Below are 20,418 nucleotides of genomic sequence, written 5' to 3'. Positions count from 1 at the left end.
TTTGTATCCTTCGTTTGCGATTATTATCATCGTTTTGAACGATAAATCGAATCGAAACAACTTTATACGTAATTTCTTCAACCGTTAAATCTTTCTCTCGCTTCTGTCTCGATCTATTTGTACTGCCATATTAGCCGATATTCGAATTATTACGTATACAAGATGCTAATATATGTTCGTAAAATTGGAGAATAAAACGAATATTAGAAATGTGAGCTTCGTCATATGAGAATCTTTGGAACAAATCCTTAAAATCTTGTGTTATTTCGTCGATCTTCTTACGCGTATTATACAATTTTTATGAACTATACTTTGAATATTTTCCACGTCACGCGCATCCTCCGAATTTCTCTACGACGTTCCATATATATTTACATAAATACGTGAAAATTAATCAATCGTAAATTAAATCGTTCGCGACGGTGATTCTATCGGAGGAATGGTGATAAAGATACGAGATATTTTCAATTATCTTACCTCGATCGAATCAATTTCTCTCCCCTCTCCCTCACCGTTCGCAATTAATATCGAAATTAGGGTCCGATAGAGCGAATCTCGTAATCTTCGATTCAGCTTCCCTCCGAGTATTAATCGGCTATCAGAGTTGAAATTGGGGACCAAATCGGGAGGATATGTAATCGAGGAGCCTGTGGAATCGACTTTTCGGACAACTGCAAATGAATGGAGGAGGGAAAAAACAAGGGAATTACCTTGGTTGGAATTTCTTACTGGACGAGGGGAACGAGGACTTTAATGGAGGTACAAATCTCGGTGAAATGGGGCTATTTCACCAGGAGCCGCGGTGTCTCCTCGCTCGTTTCTCGTTCCTGCTTCCTCCCCACCACATCGACGCAGCTCCTTCCTGCTGTTTCGTGACCCAAATACAAACCGTCGTGATCCGTGTTCGTCGTAAAAAAGAAAAAGGAAAGAGAGAGGACCGCATAAATCAACGCTTGTCCGTTTAATGGACGATATTATTTGGCAACAAAAGACGACTCGAATCTCTCTCTCTTTTTCAATGGTGCTAGAGTAATAATAGTTTTAAGCTCTGTATTTCAGGATACAGGATGGGTGGAATGGAAAATAAAAGTGAATTTTTTTTTTTGTTTTATTTGTTTATATTTCTTGACTTTGTGAATAGTGTAAAATGTGTAAAAAGTGAATTTTTTTTTTTTTGTTTTATTCGTTTATATTTCTTGACTTTGTAAATAGTGTAAAAAGTGTAAAAAGTGAATTTTTTTTTTTGTTTTATTCGTTTATATTTCTTGACTTTGTAAATAGTGTAAAATGTGTAAAAAGTGAATTTTTTTTTTTTTGTTTTATTCGTTTATATTTCTTGACTTTGTAAATAGTGTAAAAAGTGTAAAAAGTGAATTTTTTTTTTTGTTTTATTCGTTTATATTTCTTGACTTTGTAAATATTCGTGTACATGATTTTTTTATCGTTTGGAAAAATTCTTAATTCTTTTACGTTTTCGATTTTACAAAATTAACTTTTACGATCTTTCTTTTTTTTTTTTTTTTTTTTTTTTTGGATTCTTTCATCGTCGAAAGAAAACGATACCTTTTTCCCCTAAAAATTCCAAATCGCTGACACTGTTCAGTTCGATTAATTTCGATCGTTTCAATAAAAATCCCACGAGATAGAAATTACAAGCGATTCGATCGATCAAAATATACGATTTAATTTTTAAATCGTTTGAAATAATCTTCTGTTTCAATACTCCCGATCAATTTGGCAAACAGTTTAGAAAATATCGTGGATAAAACTATTTTAACGCGTGTCATCGGTGTCTCTCTCGTGCAATCGTGAAACGACGTTAATGACGATCGAATGGGCGAATCGAGTTATGACTGATAAAATTAATCCGACAGTTGGACGTCGTTTCACGACTCGTGGCCAGATATCGATATTTATTATCGAGCGCCGAGAAATCTTAATTGCAAATTGTTTCAAATTGTTCAAACTCGTGGAATTAATACGTATTTGAATCAATCGATCTTGTTCCAATTACTGTACTGAAATAGAATATATAAAGGAGAACGAAATTTCTTCAGATTCCCTGGAAAAAGAAAAAAAACGGATTAATTAAGACCAAATTTATATCGCAAATTGAATTTTTGAAAGATTATTGTAATAAATATTTCTCTTATAAAGTTATAATTTGAAATTTATACGAAAAGTTACAAAAATAATTTCTCGCAAATAGCTGTCTTTTTTTTTTTTTTTACTCGAAATTATACTTTGGCACAATTCTTATTATCGTCGAGATAGGAGTACTTTTTCTCGAATATTATACCAGAGGAAAATTTTTAATCGAAATTCATTTCCCTCGAAGAGTTTGGAGAAAAAAAAGAGAATTATCGGTGGAGTTTAATCAATTTCGATCGTCTTATCGTTTGTTTCGGGGGGCGTTTAAAGCGCGGAAGTTTCGTCCGGAATGGAACACGAGTTCTGTCGAGATCTGTCGCGGTTGATTCGTCGCGGGAAGCAATTTTATCGAGCGTCACGCGAACCGTAATTTATCGAATCGCGGTGGATGAATGCGCGTTTTATTAGGGAAAATTTCGAATCGTTTCGCGATCACCCTTTTTTTTTTCTTTAACTCGGTGAACGGAAGAAATAATGGAAAGAGGAGAGAACAATGATTAATTAAAAATTCGTAACCGGTGATTGATGGTGAAAATAATGAAAAGTAAAACGTCGTGCGTTTTATGTTTAACTTTTAAATTCGATTTTTATTCGTGGAACGACACATATATGTATATAAAACAGTGTGTGCAGCTGGTAAATTCGAAACGATTAAAATAATCGAATATTTCTTTTCTTTTGTTATTTTTAAGGAAATCGATCAATTAAAAATTCATGACCAATAAAGATAACGAAAAGTGAGATAAAGTTCGAATTGGTAATGTTGTCGTGCATTTTATGTTTAATTTAAATTTTTCGTGGAACATTAAATTTCGTATCATTTTTCTCCTCCAATTAATAAATTGTTTTATTCGAAACAATTTAATCGAATAGAATATTTCTTTTCTCTTGAAAACGTTTGTTATTTTTAAGAAAGGATCGATCGATTAAAAATAATAAAAATAACGAAAAGTAAGACGAAAAGTTTCGTTCGAATTAAACGTCGTGAAAAATTTTATATTCAACTTCTTTAAATTCGTGGAACGATATATATAAAACAATGAAATTTCACTATAGTGAATTGTTTTATTCGAAACAATTATATAATTTAATCTAATCGATATATATATATTTCTTTCTCTCTCTCTCTCTTTCTCTTGAAAACTTCGTTATTTTTAATTACGAAAAATTGACAACCGAGAAATAACCGCGTATCCTCTTTCACGGAATCCGACGATGTATTTAATTACAGCAATTATTTCGTAGAAAAAAAAAAAAAAAAAAAAAGAAAAAAAAGGGAGAAAAAGAAATAATTCGAATAATTATGCTCGAGAAACTATCCTCGTTAAAAAACTTGTAAAAATGTTAACGATTCAAAAACGAACTCCAACTCGTTTCCCCCCCCAAGCGAATTTACGAATAATAAAACGAAACGCGTTCCTTTCTCCTCTCCTCCCCTGCCCTACCGCGTTTATCGTTTATATGAAAATATGAATTATATGAAAATCGAAAAATCACGACGAGAGAGTATAATAAATAATAAACCGGATAAACAATTAATTGGATTAACCAAAAACAGAAGGAGGAGAAGGAGGAGAAGGAGGAGCAGGAGAGGAAGGTTCGAAACGATAGAGTATAATAAATAATAAACCTGATAATTTGTAAAAGATTGATTCGATTAACCAAAAAGGAGGAGGAGGTGGAGGATGAGGAGAAGCAAGAGAGGAAGGTTCAATATTAGAGAGTATAATAAATAATAAACCCGATAATTTGTAAAAGAATTGGATTAATTGGATTAGGAGGAGGAGAAGGTGGAGGAGGAGAAGGAGAGAAAGATATAAAACTAGAGATAAATAATAAACCCGATAATTCGTAAAGAATTATTTGGATTAACCAAAAAGGAGGAGGAGGTGGAAGTAGAGGTGGAGATGGAAGTGGAGGTGGAGGTGGAGATGGAGGAAAGGAAGATTTAAAAACGAGAGAATATATTATAATAAACTCGATAATTTGTAAAGAATTAATTGAATTAACCAAAAAAGGAGGAGGAAGTGGAGGTGGAGGAGGAGGAGGAGAAGAGGAAGATTCAAAAACGAGAGAATATATTATAATAAAGAATAAACTCGATAATTTAGAATAATAAAGAATTAATTGAATTAACTAAAAAGGAAGTGAAGGTGGAGGAGGAGGAGGAGAAGAGGAAGATTCAAAAACGAGAGAATATATTATAATAAAGAATAAATTGAATCGATAATTTAGAATAATAAAGAATTAATTGAATTAACTAAAAAAGGAGGTGGAGGTGGAGGTGGAGGTGAAAGTGGAGGAGAGGAAGATTTAAAAATGAGAGAATATATTATAATAAACTCGATAATTTGTAAAGAATTAATTGAATTAACCAAAAAAGGAGGAGGAGGTGAAGGTGGAGGTGGAGGTGGAGGAGAGGAAGATTTAAAAACGAGAGAATATATTATAATAAACTCGATAATTTAGAATAATAAAGAATTAATAGAATTAACCAAAAAGGAGGTGGAAATGTAGGTGGAGGAGGAGGAGGAGAAGAAGAGGAAGATTCAAAAACGAGAGAATATATTATAATAAAGAGTAAACTCGATAATTTATAAAGAATTAATTGAATTAACCAAAAAAGTGGAGGTGGAGGTGGAGGAGGAGGAGAGGAAGGTTAAAAATTAGAGAGTATAATAAATAATAAACCCGATAATTTGTAATTCGATTAACCAAAAAGAGAAGGAGGAGGAGGTGGTGGAGGTGGAGGAGGTGGTGGAGGTGGAGGAGGTGGAGGAGGAGGAAGAGAAGAAGGTTTAAAATTAGAGAGTATAATAAATAATAAACCCGATAATTTGTAATTCGACTAACCAAAAAGAGAAGGAGGAGGAGGAGGAGGTGAAAGAAGAGGAGATGGAGAGGAAAGCTCAAAACTAGAGATAAATAATAAATAATAAATAATAAACCCGATAATTTGTAAAAAATTAATTCGATTAACCAAAAAGGAGGAGGAGGAGGAGAAGGTGGAGAGGAAAGTTAAAACTAGAGATAAATAATAAATAATAAATTCGATAATTCATAAAAAATTAATTGGATTAACCAAAAAGGAGGAGGTGGAGGAGGAGGAGAAGGAGGAGAGGAAGGTCCAAAAACGAGAGAGTATAATAAATAATAAACTCGATAATTTATAAAGAATTAATTCGATTTATCAAAAACAGGAGGAGGAGGAGGTGGAGAAGGTGGAGAAGAAAAGGAAAAGTTCCCTTTTAACCCTTTGCGCTCTACAATTGACTCTCGCTCATCGCTCGGATCGAATTTGCGGCAATTCCATATTTATTTATTCGTTTCGATATTTTTATAAGATATTCCTTCGCACGAATAAGATTTCTTATGATCCTATTTTACGAAGCGGTACGATTGTACTAAATCGAAATTGGTTTGGAATTTCTTTCGATCTCGAATCGAAATCGAGGATACTTTTCAAAAGTGGATAGAAAAAGTATCATATTTATTATATTTAATGTTAATCATTATTTAATATTCTTTTAAATTATAATATTCTTACAAACTATAATATTAATTTATAACATTAAATTGTAATATTCTTTTAAATTATAATTTATTTATTCCAAAGTTTTCCTATAGTATTTTCATATACAAGAATACACGAACAGAATAGAACACGAAACGAAATGGGATTGGTCCGAAGCGATGAGTATTTCATTTATTTCGAATAAATAAATTATTTCTACTCGAATTAATGAAATTGATCAGATGGAGAGAAGAGATTGAAAGCGAAGAAATTATTGGTCGTGTCGTCCCCGGAAAACTCGTTCGAGAGGAGGAAGCATGCTTGGAAACGGATACAGGAATACAGAATGCTCGAGTATTAATTTTTCTGCTTTAAAAATTTTTAAACCTCTCCTTCACTCCCCTTTTAAATCGTTATGGAACTGATCCATCTCGAGAGAGAGAGAGAGAGAGAGAGGAGGGAAGGGCTTAAGAACTCGGCATCAACCCTCTCTTGGGGATACAAATGAAATGAATCCTTGTTTTATTTATCGTTTTAATTTATTCATCGTGAAAAAAAGCACGATTTCGGTGCTTAATATTATTAGGGATTTAAAAAGCCAGAAAAAAGTTTCTCTCCAATTTTTTCAATTCATCATTTTTGTTTATTATATTATGTAAGAAGATGGTAGAAAAATTTAGGTGGAGCGAGATAGGCCGCCATTTTGGGGGTCTGCTGAATATTTTCGATCTTCTTAATTGGAAATTCCAATCAGATAGATAGATCTTGGGACTTTTAAACCTAAGCAAAAATTCGAAAATTTCTTGAATCGAAGTAATATGCGATGCACGACGTTATGAATATTTGTATGGATATGTGTATATCGTGTGTATTCAAGAATATATAGTTGTAAATTTAGGTTAGGTTAGATTGGACTATCAAATATGAAGAATGTAGAATGTTGAGCGATAATATATTATTTAGAAAGTTTTAAAACGTTTTAAGAGAAGATTTCAAAAAGGTTTTTTTGTCCATAAATGTTTGAGTTCATCTACACTCCATGCAAAAAAAAATTGAAAAATCTAATTTCAAAAACAGGGAAAAATTTGTGAAAAATTATCTGCGCAATAAAAATCTATTCTATTAATTCATTATTTCATCGATCCGATATTTTTATCCAAAATCGTCTGCTTAAAAAAATAAAAATGTTATTCCTAAAAAAATCAAATGTTTTATAAAAAACATTTGCATGAAAATCCTATATCTCTCGATTCCTATTTTTATCCATCGTTCAGAATTAATAACAGAAAGTTTAGAGTAATAAATCTACTCAAAAAATCGAACAAGAAATATACTTTATTGAAAGATTTAAAGAAAAAAAAAAATAAAGATTTTCATAAAAATCCTATATCTCTCGATCGATTCCTACTTTTATCCATCCGTTTCGAATCAATAACAAAAAGTTCGAAACGATAAACCTATTTTAAAAAAAAAAAATATATCCTAAAAAAGATTCCAAAACCTCGAAACGTATAATATCGATCGAGAGGCAACAAACGGAACAATGAAAAAAAAGAGGGAGAAAAAAAAAATCAAATATCTTTACGAAAAACATTCGCGTTATGAAAAAAATCCGTCCTGTATCCGTGATCCTTGATCGATCCCTATTTTTATCCATCCATCTATCCGCGGAATTAATTTCGAATGTCGGGCACGAACGAAACAAAGGGGGAAAGTTTCGGCCGAGTGCACGCGAAATCGAGACCGATTTCGAACGATCCCGCGGTACCCGATTTATTATCGTTTCCCAAGTTTCGCCCATATCGTGTGTACCGATCGTCGGTAAAATCGGAGCGGGCGCGTCGCACGTGACGTAGAAATTTACATCTCGATGCCGTCTCCACCGATTCTCCCTCTCCTCATATCGCTCCCCTCCCTCCGCTCCTCCTATCGCTCCCTTCCCCCCTCCCCTTCCTCCGCGACAGGTGCGCCAGTAATTAAAAACTCTCCGCGCTCTGCCGGCAACACGATCCGCATTTATGGGCCGCTCTGTATGCACATTGCTCTCCCCTCCACGAATTCTGTCCCTGCCCGCGGTTAATCGCACGTGGAAAAAAAGACGGATCGAAATATTTTGCGGTTTCGAATAGAATTTTTAAACAACAGGATTCGAGTCACGTGCCGCGCAGCTATTATAATATCCGGAACAATCGAACAGGTTTTCTTCCTATTTCTCTTTCTCGATTGCTGTTGAAAATGATAATTTCTTTTTTGGGAAAATTAAATTCAAAGATTCGGGAGAGATTGGTTGGATATCTTGGAAGATATGATTATCTCGAGTAAAGGGGAGTATCGGTTATCGGGTATCGAAGGTTTATCGTAAGAAAATGGAGAAATCATTAGAGGTGGTAAATCGATGGATCGGGTTGAAACGCTTTATCGAACGATTTAACGCTTAGCCCAACGCCACGGAACGAGCGAGATAATGGCGGAGGATGGGGTGGGGATCGAGGAGTCGAGTATCAGCCGAAGTTAACGCCGATTTACGATTTCGAGCTGCGCGCGAACGAAACGTCCCGCCTCTTTTTCTTTCGGAGATAGCGTCGATTCGATTATCGATCGTCGCTATCCAATTTTTCCGCGAACAATGTCGGTAACGAAATACGAGGATCAGGTCGAAACACAAGGCAAGTAATGATTATTTCTTTGAAGAGATATCTTGAAAAATAGTGTGATTTGTTAAATGGAAAAAGTTTATTGAATGATTAATTTATTAAGATGATTCGATCATATCTCATCTAGCATTTTCCAAGATAGAATATATTTTTTTCAGCAAAAAAAGTATTAATATTTTTACTTAAAATATCTCAAATGATACTTTTTTAATTTTCAAAATATATATATATATACTTAATGATGAATTAACAATATATTTTCCATGTGGAACTTGCTTAATTAATTATTCTTAATTAAAGCAATCAAATACACGATTACCATTACCCTCAGAGATCAGAATCTTATTAATATCCTTACGATATTCTATGTAACGCTTTTTTAAAAATTTTAAAAATACGTAAATTAATTAATTAATAGTACATTTTTTTCAACAAAAGATACTACACGTATAATTAATCTTAATCGAATAACTTTTTTAATTTTCCAAATATGATCAATTAAATATAACAATTGGATCAACATTGTATTTTTCTCGGCAAAAAAAAAATAAATATTATTTTATATTCGATTCGATTCAAGATAAAAATCCTATTCGTATCTATTTTTTTTCCATCCTCCAAAACACATATCGCAACGTATATAAAGATACTATGTTTCTTCTAATCAAAAAAAAAAAAAAAAAAAAAAAAATTAATAAATAGTTCGCACAATTTCTTCAGCGAGGATCGTTCCCATCACTACCAGCCTATAAACCTTCTCACTCTCCCCCCTACCTCCTATCTTTCACCTTTTCTTATCGGCGTTTCCTCGAAGGAGCGCTACAATTTAATTCAATCTTCATAAACTCGCCAACCCCGAAACTCCGCGGTTTATGATAATGGCCGCCTCATCGGCGGCGATCCGCCACCGGGGACCGACTACTGCTGACGCTGCAGAATCTTCCGTTTCTTTCCTTTTTATCCCTATGAAAAACGTTGCCCCTTTCCACGATCCTTTCCCGCCAGGATAAGAAGGAATTCGTCATTCGTTGGAAACTCGTCGAAATTTTTTCCCACCAAAGCCGCAAAATGTGTCCGCGTTGGTTGAGGAAGATAAGATAAGCAGCGAGTCTCTTTATTTGTCCTTCCTCCCCCCTCCTTTTTTTCCCTCGCGTTTAAAATTAATCGCCTCGTCGAAACGAAGATAGACCGCGAGAGACTGTGTCGATAAGGAAGTTTCCTTCAATTTTTCATCTCGGGTTAAAATGTAAAGCGTCGGATTTTTTTAATTTAATTCAATAATAAGATTTATTAGGGGAAGATGATTTAGAAGGAAATCGTATCAAAAGTTTAGGATGGATCGATATGACGACGCAACGAGATATAAGAAGAACGCGCCCAAGCGAAATTTCTCGAGTGGGTTGGAGATTTAAGAAGGTGGCTCTCAAGAAGGAGTGGGATGCTAACTGGGTATATGTTGTGCGGTTAGAGAGAGAGTGTCAACAAAGTCGAGAAAGGAATGGAGGGGGATAGGTTAAACATATTTGTGTTTAATCCGATACGAGATCCGTTATTTCGATATATAATCCGAAATTTATAATAATTTCTCGTCAATCGTGACTTTAAATAGTTTGAAAATTTTAAACTTTTGGCTCGAGAATTTTTTTTTTGTTTCGACTTTCGACAATTTTTAATAATTCCATCAATCGTGACTGTAAATATTTTACAAATTTTAAATTTTAAACTCGAGAATTTTTTTTTTTTGCAAATATAGCGCATTTCTTTCGATTCGAGCAATACGCATAAAGAGTAGAAAAAAAAAAAAAATAGAAATCGAACGAAACGATAGAATCACGAATACGCGATCAGACGGTGGTCTGCAACCGCTGGTCTGAGTAAAATACAAATGGGGCGTAATGTAGACAGAGGGCGACATTCGGCGCGGAAACGAATATTCGAATTTCGGCCGAAAGCTTTCTGAAACTGCAACGGCGGAGGGTTCCGACCGGTCGGATTCATCAGAGAAGTTGGTTGCGCAAGGACGAATAAAGGAAGGAAGGAAATGGAGTGGTCGCGCCGTCCCACGGAACGCGTCCGTTTATTTTCTCCCGGAACAGAAATTCTCTCTCGTCCCTTGTCCCGAATCGGTCTTGTCTGAAAAATACCTTTTAAATATAAAGCGCGGTCGGAATGAACGATGCTCGGGGTCTCGGCCTAATTTCTTCCTTTTTCTTTCTTCCGTACGGAAGGGGCAGAGTTCGCAAGGAAAGTTATTCGATTTAAAAATTTCTTGAAACCGCGGATTTAATACTCGATGAGTTTTCTCTCCTTTTCTTATCGGGCATTAACCGTGTTTTTCGTAATTTTCACGAGCAAGATTCTCATTCTTCTTTAAAAAATCTTTAAAAAATATATTCTTCATTAACACGTAAATATAACCTCTCCAATTTATTTATTTATTACACTTGTGACAAATGATAAGCGATACGAAAGGACAAAGGTAAGATTAATTCAGAGATCAACCTCAATTCTTCGTAATTTGATCGGTACAGCTCGTTATTTCCTGCTTAAAAAAAAGTAGCTTAAGGAAGAGCTTTGTAACTTAACAAAAATTCCATCTCCACTGTCTTTTTACGTGTCTTGAAATTCACACACACAAACACATAAGTATAATTAACATATCACTCACATTTTCAAGGAACAATATTATACTCTGCCCAAGTATAATTACACGAGAAATTAAAACGTGATAAACGTGAAAAAGAAAAGACGAAGGAGGACGAACAAAAGTAAATGGGCAGCGAAGCAACGGTCAGTGGTATCGCGTTGCCATAGATACGAGTGCGAAAGAGAGAGAGAGAGGGGACGACGTTTATCAAACGCGTCCACTATTTAAACGCGTCCATCCGAGTTTTTTATCCCGTGAAGCAAGGATCTCCCCCCACCACAGTGGCTACAACTCGCAGCTCTCTCCCTACCACGCCCGGCAGCGAAGGCAATATTGGAGGGGGAAGAGAGAGAGAAAGAGAGAAGAACGGTACGAGTCGTAACGGATAGTTTGAATTGCTAAAATGTCGACGGTTCGAGAGGCGCATCGCCTTATTATTATTCCGAATATAATAAGTCGGCAGCGATGATTCCACCAAGCTTTCCTTTTCTCTTCTTCCTTCCCTTTTTTCTCCATCTGCATACGACTCGGCTCAGTCTTCCTTCTTCTCCTTGTTCAGAGAACAATCCACACTTCTTCTTATCCCACAGAGTGAATTCCATTTGAAATAAAATGCAAACGTTTCTTCGCGCGGATTCCTTTCTCGAATGCTCTCTCTCTCTCTCTCTCTCTCTCTCTCTCTCTCTCTCTCTCTCTCTCTCTCTCTCTCTCTCTCTCTCTCTCCTCTCTCTCTCTCTCTCTCTCTCTCTCTCTCTCTCTCTCTCTCTCTCTCTCTCTCTCTCTCTCTCTCTCTCTCTCTCTGTGTGTGTGTTGTGTGTGTGTGTGTGTGTGTGTGTGTGTGTGTGTGTGTGTGTGTGTGTGTGTGTGTGTGTGTGTGTGTGTGTGTGTGTGTGTGTGTGTGTGTGTGTGTGTGTGTGTGGTGTGTGTGTGTGTGTGTGTGTAAGAATTAACGAAGATTATTCTTGCGACCACGAGTGCGTAATTAAATTAAATAAAGGAATAGAAGTAATTGTTGTCGGGATAGAGCGAGGTTTGAGGTTATATGTGGTTCGATGAATTTCTTACATCTGACTTAAAATAATATCAAATTGAAACTTTTATGTGTGTTTATATAAAGAAAGAAAATTTGTTGAAAATTAAACTCTGTATCGTTGTTTCGCGCGATATTTCGTTTCGATAGGGCAAGTAAAATGTCGTTGAGATTAAAATCCTTACAATCCTTGTTTAATTCCTGTTAAAACGCTCTCGCATTCGCTGTTATTTTTATTTTTCTGCCTTCTCTTATTTCGTCTCTTCTCTCTATCGTCAATTTCTTTACATATAAATAACGAGTAATTTCAAGTTATTCGATGAAAATTAAATTCATTCCATGCTTCGAGAAAACTCGAAAATATTCTATTTGAAGGAAATTATTATAACGTATAATTTAAGGGGAAAAAAAGAAAGACGCGTATAATAATAAATCGTGTACAAATAAATTTCAAAAGTTGGATCAATATAAAAAGCAAGATGATAAAATAAATATCGTCGATATCAATCGTGTATACATCGTGTTCAAATAAATATCGATACGTTTAATTAAGGCCGAAACTGCTAAACGGCAGTGTATCAATATTTAATCACGGATCTCTTTTTTCCCCGTTCCCGGAAGAAAATCCGGTACGTTTATGAGCTTGCGAAAAAAGGTTCGTTGAAAAATATGCTTATCGATTAATTAAATTTTCCTTTTGACGCGAGGCGAATTATGTTGATTGATCGAAGAATCGAGGGATTTTCTAGTCGGATATATGATTAATTGGATTTTCCTTATTGAGAAAAATTATCGCCCTGATTGACGTATTTACAACTATGCCACCAACGTGGAACAACGCGAGATTAATTAATCTAAAATAAATATTTTTTAATAAATCTCGCGTGGAATACAATTTCCGATACAACCTTACACGATTTCTATTTGAAACAGTCTTAGCTAAAAATGATAAGTTTTAATTAAAACTGGTGACGATTTTAAAAATGAATAATTTTCGAAAGAACTTAAAAAGATTTAATAAAAATGAAAATATATATATAGTTTAAAAATACAAAAAAAAAAAAATCATTTTGAAATCCTTGGAACAAAAAAAGAATTCTATTCTTGAAAAATTTTTTTCGGAAATAAATAAACGAATAGTTTGGAAGATGATTGCGCGGGACACGATGTATATTGCACTGTTTCGCGAACTTTTACGTTACAGAGGAATCACCGTAAAAAATGGCCACGAAGCGCACAGTCTAGGTAGGTCGCGTGCATCTTGCCTATCTAACCCTTGGTATATACGTATACGCGCCGCCGCCGCGTCACGAGCGAGCGAACGAACGAGCCAACTCGAGGAAACAAAGAGTCGGTACGTGCACTAAATACAAGGGCGGGCCGGGTGCACGCATTAACTTCCACTTCGCGTCGTTTGACAATTTTATCTCGCCGTCGGGGTTCCCTCCCCCCCCCTCCTCCGTTACCGAGCCATGCCGTGAGCGGCAATGACTCGTGAAGAAATATTTTTAGCTACGAAACGAAACTCCTGTGTGTTTTTAATTAAAACACACCGCACCGCTCCGACGAGGAATTTTTTTCGACGAAAGATATCAGAAATATCGAATGTTTCGAGGCAAAAAGAATACAATACGAAACAACGCCAAACAATCAACCTTCAACCGCTCGAATTGTTTTTCGCGTGGAGAAAGAGAAAGAGGGAGGAGGCAGGGAGAAAGAAAGGGAGGGGGGAGAGAAAGAAAGAGCGCATTAAGAGACTAGTTTTATTTTTGCAAACCACTTTCGGATGGTCCTCGAACGAATAAAGCGTTTCTAAACTTCGACGGTGTTCCATTGTTACAAATGTCGTACATCTGTTTAGGTGTATTAAAATTTTCAATACACGCGGAAAATGAAAAATGGTTTCCCAGATTTGATCCCCGTCTTTCCGATAATTAGAAAAGTTTTGTCGCAATTTCAATGATAGAAATGCAGCGAAATGTAGGAGAATCTCGGATGTAAAATTATTCCGATTTGCAATTTTAATTTCCATTGTAATGATTATTCCATTTGTGTCTTGTGAGGAAAGACAAAATTATAAAATCTTCGTTCTTAAATCGAAGATTGACGACAATTAGTCTCAAAATTATATAATTATAATTTTTCGTAAATATAAAATATTCAATAAAATACGAGTATTTTATTATTGGAATCTTTATACTTGCGTATAAAAAAAAATTAAAACTGCAATGTCACGCGCTTTAGATATTTTTAAATAATATACTTAACTGAGATTGGAGAAAAAAAAGGAAAAAAAAAAAAAAGAATCGAACCAATCCTTAAAAAGTTCAACAAGCCGTACGCGTGGTGAAACGAAAGCGGCGAGCGAGTAAGGTTTTTAGGTTAATAAGGCAAAATAACGAAGAAAACATTCGAAACGCGTAATTCGCTCGGTGTTGTTGCGCGTGTTGGGAGGCCTTATCGCGCGTATCCCGCGAGAAATTTCATTAATTAGCGGGAGACCAAGAGGCTTTGAGATGGAAATAAAAGCGCCATCGTCTGACGAGTATCGTCGACGTAAATCTGAAAAAAATACGCGAATCCGTGAAACGAAATAGCGTCGCGGGCAACGATACGGCCGAGCACGTCGTTCTTTGTGTTTTCATTATTAATCGCCCGTATCGTGCGTAATTACGTGCCTTCTCTCAAAGAGGAGGAAGGAAAAATAAAGTAGCGGCGGTTTGAAAACAAAGAAAGTCTCCGCCGTTAAGAGAGGGAAAGATAAACGAGAAAGAAACGGCGAAAATGGCGGAGAGGAGAATGAGGGGGACGCGGGAACCGGGGAAGAGTTACTGGGAGCGGCTAGAGTTTCTGGTCGGGGAATATAAAACTTTTTACCGCTTTAATCTGAACTTTACGATAAGAAGATTGCATCACACGGTCATTGTAAGTCACCTAGGAGGCTGGTGGAAGTGCCTTTTACTGTACAACACTCGATGAGCCAACTTTTTCCTTCGGCTTGTACAAAGTCCGGAAAATAGAATTAAATAACAAGAAAAGATAAAAATGGAGAATCTCCACCATTCGTTTAGTTTTTTTGCTTTTTTTGTATTTATTTCTTGCTTGCTGGCTAATTTTCAATTTACCGAGGTTATGTTTGCTAACGGTTACAATACGATACGGTTACAAGTGAATTCGAACGTAGAATTTTGAAATAACGAAAGATTCTTTATAAATCGAACAGTAAAGAAAGTATTTCTAAATAGAATAAAAGTTCGAATTATGTTTTATTAAGAATTCCGTTCATTTATAATTCTATGTATAATTTTCTTAAATTTATCGTAAAAATTTGGTGGAACGTATTTTTATTTATTCTTTCTTATTCGAAAGAATCAATATCGAAAGTAGTTACAACTAAATTTTCGAAATTCTTTGTACAAAGATCAAACACTTATTTGTCAATCGTCAGAAAAGGTTAACTTACCATTAATGCTCGAATTCCACGATATGAATCTTTCTCGTTGAAAAAAATCTAATATTTATAATTATCAAAACGATTTATCAAAAACTGAACAGGATTATCCACAAATTATTTAACCGAATTTAAAAAAAGATTCTTTCACAGCGCAAAGTCTTTTTACTTTGACACACATTTGACAGATACTGTTTCTCTTGAACATCGTCCGTTCGAATCGATATATCGAAGTGTCTTTTGCGACTCGCAGTGCGCTTTTCATCGGAGAAGCTATCTTTCTCTTTTTCCTACATTCCGACTTCTCTTCCCCTCTCACTCTTTCTCCTTCTCTCCAATTTCATTCGTCGAATTATCCGCTCTCGCGAAAGAGCGCCGCGTGGCGAAATTGTCCTCGAAAAAGCAGAATGGCTAAACGTTCCTCGATATTCCCAACTCGATTTTATCTCCTTTTGTTCGTTACGTTCCACTGCGGAAAATTCGCCGACATGTACACAGGTAAACCGTTCTTTTTTTTTTTTTTCTCTCAATCAAGAGGCAAAATTTCATAAATCCGATCAATGGTGTTTTAGGTTATGTCGTATTTTCTCGATACTTTTAATTTGAAAAACGAAACACGGTTCGTCAAAGCGGATCGTAACCACGTAACCGAGGTTTTTTGATCGATCGATAAAACGTGTCAGCGACTAGTCTTGCATACGCAACGAATGCAATATCCTTTCGGTACTGGCAAAAAAAAAAAATAATTTAACAATCCGACTGCTCATTAGCGTTTTGGTCGAGCGTGATACCGAATCCGATACACGGCTTTGGGATACGCATTTCAAAAGATCGGATAGCTCGTTACATCGATTCGTATTTTGGAATTTTTTTTTTCTCTCTTTTTTTTTTTATATATATATCATCACGTACTTTGTTGCTTGTCCATACGTGTTGTGATTGATACGTTTATCGAATATCTTTGAATTGTTAGTCTAGATCAATGGAGCGAGTCTGTAGTAAATCAAAACCGAAAGAGTATATATTTTACGAATTGTTATTCGTAAAATATAGGATTTTGCGAGCAATAGTCATACGTAAAGGAATAATATCACTTTAAATATATATTTTTAATGCTATCTCTATATGGATTTTTATAAATTTCTTTCATATGCTCCCGTGGGTTTATCGGAAAGACACTTTTTATTACGTACGATAAATTTTACTACCGTAAAAATCGCTCGATTTCTCCAAGCTTTCCTACTCGGTCCAACTGTCCCCTTGTCCAAATGTATAATTTAACGAGTATAATCAAATACGCGTCTCTCGACTCGCGATTTCAAATTAATTAAAATTAATTGAAGTTACAAACATTTCGAATTAAAATATTTTCTACAAGTTGGTTCTTCGACCAATATTATTCTCAGGGATCGTATTCGACGTATTTTTATTTTTAAAAATTTATTGTTCCCTCTTTATTTTTTTGTTCCTCTACACACTTAACAAAACAACGATAATTTTATATTCTTTTATGCGGTTATAAAATATTATTATTCGGTACAAAAGTTTCACTTTTTATTATATTTTTTAGAATTATTTACAAAATTACACTTTGTACACGCGTACACGTTTGAATTGGCGAATTTATACGATTAAAAGATCGGAAGAAGGGAAAATCCTGTCTCGATATTTTTATCTCGATACAATAATATTTTTATCATCGTTTCACAATCGCCCCTCCATATAAATAACCAGGGCCAAATATTTGTTTTCACCAAGTTTCATCCCTTTGAAACGAATTCTATGTTATTCTTGCCTGTGTTATTATTAGGAAAATCGTCATCCCCCCCCAAGAAAAAATTCTCGTTTACATCGAGGAAGAATAAGCCGAGATCGTTTTCGTAAACCAGGAATCCGGTTTTCTCCTTTCGAATCGCCGTATATATATATATATTTTCGCCCAAATGGAGAAGAAAAAAGTAATGCGCGATTTCAACCGTTGAATCGTGGCTTCTTCTTCCTCCTCTTCCGTCCAGACAAAGTCCCCGGTATCCGTCAAAAGGCAGGTTTCCGCCGCACAGGAGCGTGACGACTATTTTTCGCGATAAAAAGCGTGGTTCTTTCGACCAGAACTCATTCCGCGTTTCCCCCTCCCATTTTGTCCCTGTCGGTAAAAAAGTGCTCCTCCTTATCCCCACTCCTTCTCCTCCCTCGCACGACGTGTAACCCGTGTAACGTGATTTTCTTTCCCCTCGTCTTAATGCAATAAAGTGTTCTAAAGTGGATTTGTAGTTGCGCAATGTTTTAATAAAATTTCCTTCCGTAGGGAGGGAGATTTTGGGATCAGCTTGGCAAATTTATCGCGAAGATTTCTTTCTCTACCTACGAAATGACGGTTTGTATAAACTATTTTCTTTTTATTTTATTTTATTTTATTCTCTTTCTTTTCGATCGCAATAATATCGTTGAAAATATTTTGCGCGTTTAAATTAAATGTATCCAGATTTGTTAAATAGTATTTTTTTTTTTCAGAGATCGATACAGGTTATGTGTTGTGTTTATTCGCAAAATGTACTAAAAATCCAATGGAATAATGGCGGAGAATATTCAAAGTATAATGGGCATTGTGTATTTATTTATTTATTATTTTTTTTTTTATACTCGTCACGAGGAGTTTAATTCAATTTTTTCCACGAATTATAAATAATTTTCTTATCTAATTAATATCTAATCGAAATTGATCGATCCAACCATATATTTAATCTACGTTAATTAAGATAAGATTCAAGTTTTTCAAGCAACAACAATATTTGTAGAACGAAGCAGTATATTTTATATACGTATCTAACGCTACATGTATTTTAATTATTTCGCCAACGTTCCTCCTATTATCCTCGTATTCCGAATTTATCCGCCATGTTGTATAATCTCGAGGCTTTATGCGTTCCCCCACCCCGATACACACGCGTATATACACGCGATGTGCAATATACAAAAATAACGATAAACGAGAAAAAACGATGTACAAAAATAAGGAGATGAAGGAATTGATAAAAATAAGGAGGAGGAGGAATTGATAAAAATAAGGACGAGCGGAACAGCAATTAAAACATATCTCTTCCGTGGCATATTTTCGTTTTATTTTTGTCGCGCCGCATAGGTTAGTTTCGCGTAACTGTAGCACAAAAGCTTCGCAACAGCGCCATCTGGAAATATCGGCCGTGGAACGCTGTATTGGCACCGTTGCTTCGAATAATAACGAAAATCAAAATTCCGTATCGCGAGTGCCACGCGTTTTTTTTTTTTTTTTTTTTTTTGATACCAGTGTCAAGTTATCGAGATAAAAATAAGGTTTAAAAAAAAAATAAAAAAAAAATACGCGTCAATCGTCGAACAATAATGCGACCGTTCAATCGATTCCATCGATTTTCTTTTCCTCTTAGCGTTTTCAAAGTTAGTTTGAAAAAAGAGAGAGAATGTGTCGATCGTTGAACAATAATGTGATTGTTCACCATCCGTATCGCAGATACAGAGCATTTCCTTCTCTCTAGTTTTTGAAATAGGAATAAGGTTATTGGGGAAAAAAAAAGGCGAGAAACACGTGTTCAATTTTATTATATAGATAATAATAGAACATTTCGATATTGGTGTAACTCGTCGATTTTCATTTTCGTTTTCAAAAATATTTAGGAAAAAAAAAAAAGAAAAATGTAAATTTGAAAAATCAGAAAGATATTCACAAATTAAATACGATTAAATGCAATGATATAATGTTTATTCGTTTGCGATCTAAAAATAAATCGATATTATAAATCTCTGAATATCGACGTGTAAAAGTAAAAAATAATGAAGAAAAAATAATCTCGAGAAACACGTATCGATCAACAACACGATCGATTTTCTACTTCGAAGTCGAAAGCAAAAAAAAAAAATATGGCGGGCGACACGTGTCAATCGTCGACAGATAACGCGATCGTTCGTTTCATTCGCCCTGTTCATTCGACGCTCGGCGCTCCATCGATTTTCCCACTCGAAGAACTTGTTCTCGCGCTCCTCCAAACTCTGGAAAACTTAACTTCCAGAGAAACCGAGGAACTTGCTTCTTGGCCGCGATCCGAATACATTTTTCGAACCTCCTCCGTGGATCGTGCCTCGATAACTCTGGCTCGAGTGCACACGTTAAACGTATGTTCCCGCTTCAACGATCGATTGATACGTTATTAAACCGTTGACCGAGTGGAAAATAGAGATTCGAAACGTCTGCGCGTATTTAAGTGGATTTGCAACTCTTGGAAATGGTTGGAGACATTCAAGTTTCGATATCGATTCTGATATTACATTCCATTCTGTATGTATTTCACGTGACGAAGCAATATTCGAGGATATCGGATAAAAATTATTTTTTTTTAATCGCGCTTCAGTTCTAAGATGATTTTATTCGGATCGAATAAATTTTAAGATCGTATTACAAAAATATAATTTTCAAAATTGAAAAGATTTTTTTTTCCATTTAATCATCGACGATACATTTTCACGCGAGTAGAAGTATTTCTCGCAAACAGCATCCGTTAGCACTTTTTTTAACTCCTTTCCGGCTCTAAAGCGATTAACAGTTTCGATATGGCAAAAGTTTAACTTATCTCGCGAATTTGCCGCGAGATATTTCAATGAAAAAGTTCACTTCATGTCGCGAACAAAGTTTCACTTCCTTTTGTCCTGCGCGCGAAACGTGTGCATCGCAATTATGGCGACAAAAAAAATGTAAAGGATCAATAAAACTCGAATAAAACTTGCGATCACACTTCGCGGTTGTGCGCGAGGTTATAATCCGTCAAAGCTTATACACGCCTCTGCTTCAACGGCAGAAGGAGAAATGGCGTAAAATAAATACCTTTGAAACGTCGAGCATCTTTCCGATCCTAGCCGCAAATAACTGATCCTATTTCACGACGTTTGAATTATTAGATAAACGAGAACGAAAAACGTACGAAA

General features: G+C 35.3%; 1 long non-coding RNA gene across 1 annotated transcript; it reads right to left on the bottom strand.

Annotated features, from left to right (window-relative positions):
* Nucleotides 1–1,507: 1,507 nt before the first annotated feature.
* LOC107964545 lies at nucleotides 1,508–15,732 on the bottom strand. Its single transcript, XR_001703242.2, has 2 exons — nucleotides 15,460–15,732; nucleotides 1,508–2,062 (listed from the first exon to the last, which is right to left on the bottom strand). It is a non-coding gene; the product is annotated as an uncharacterized LOC107964545 (long non-coding RNA).
* Between the last annotated feature and the right edge of the window lie 4,686 nt (nucleotides 15,733–20,418).

This window comes from Apis mellifera, linkage group LG6 (assembly GCF_003254395.2).
Source record: "Apis mellifera strain DH4 linkage group LG6, Amel_HAv3.1, whole genome shotgun sequence".
In the NCBI taxonomy this organism is placed as follows: Eukaryota; Metazoa; Arthropoda; class Insecta; order Hymenoptera; family Apidae; genus Apis; species Apis mellifera.
Note: the sequence above shows the minus strand (reverse complement) of the source record. Positions and strands in the feature narration are given on the sequence as shown.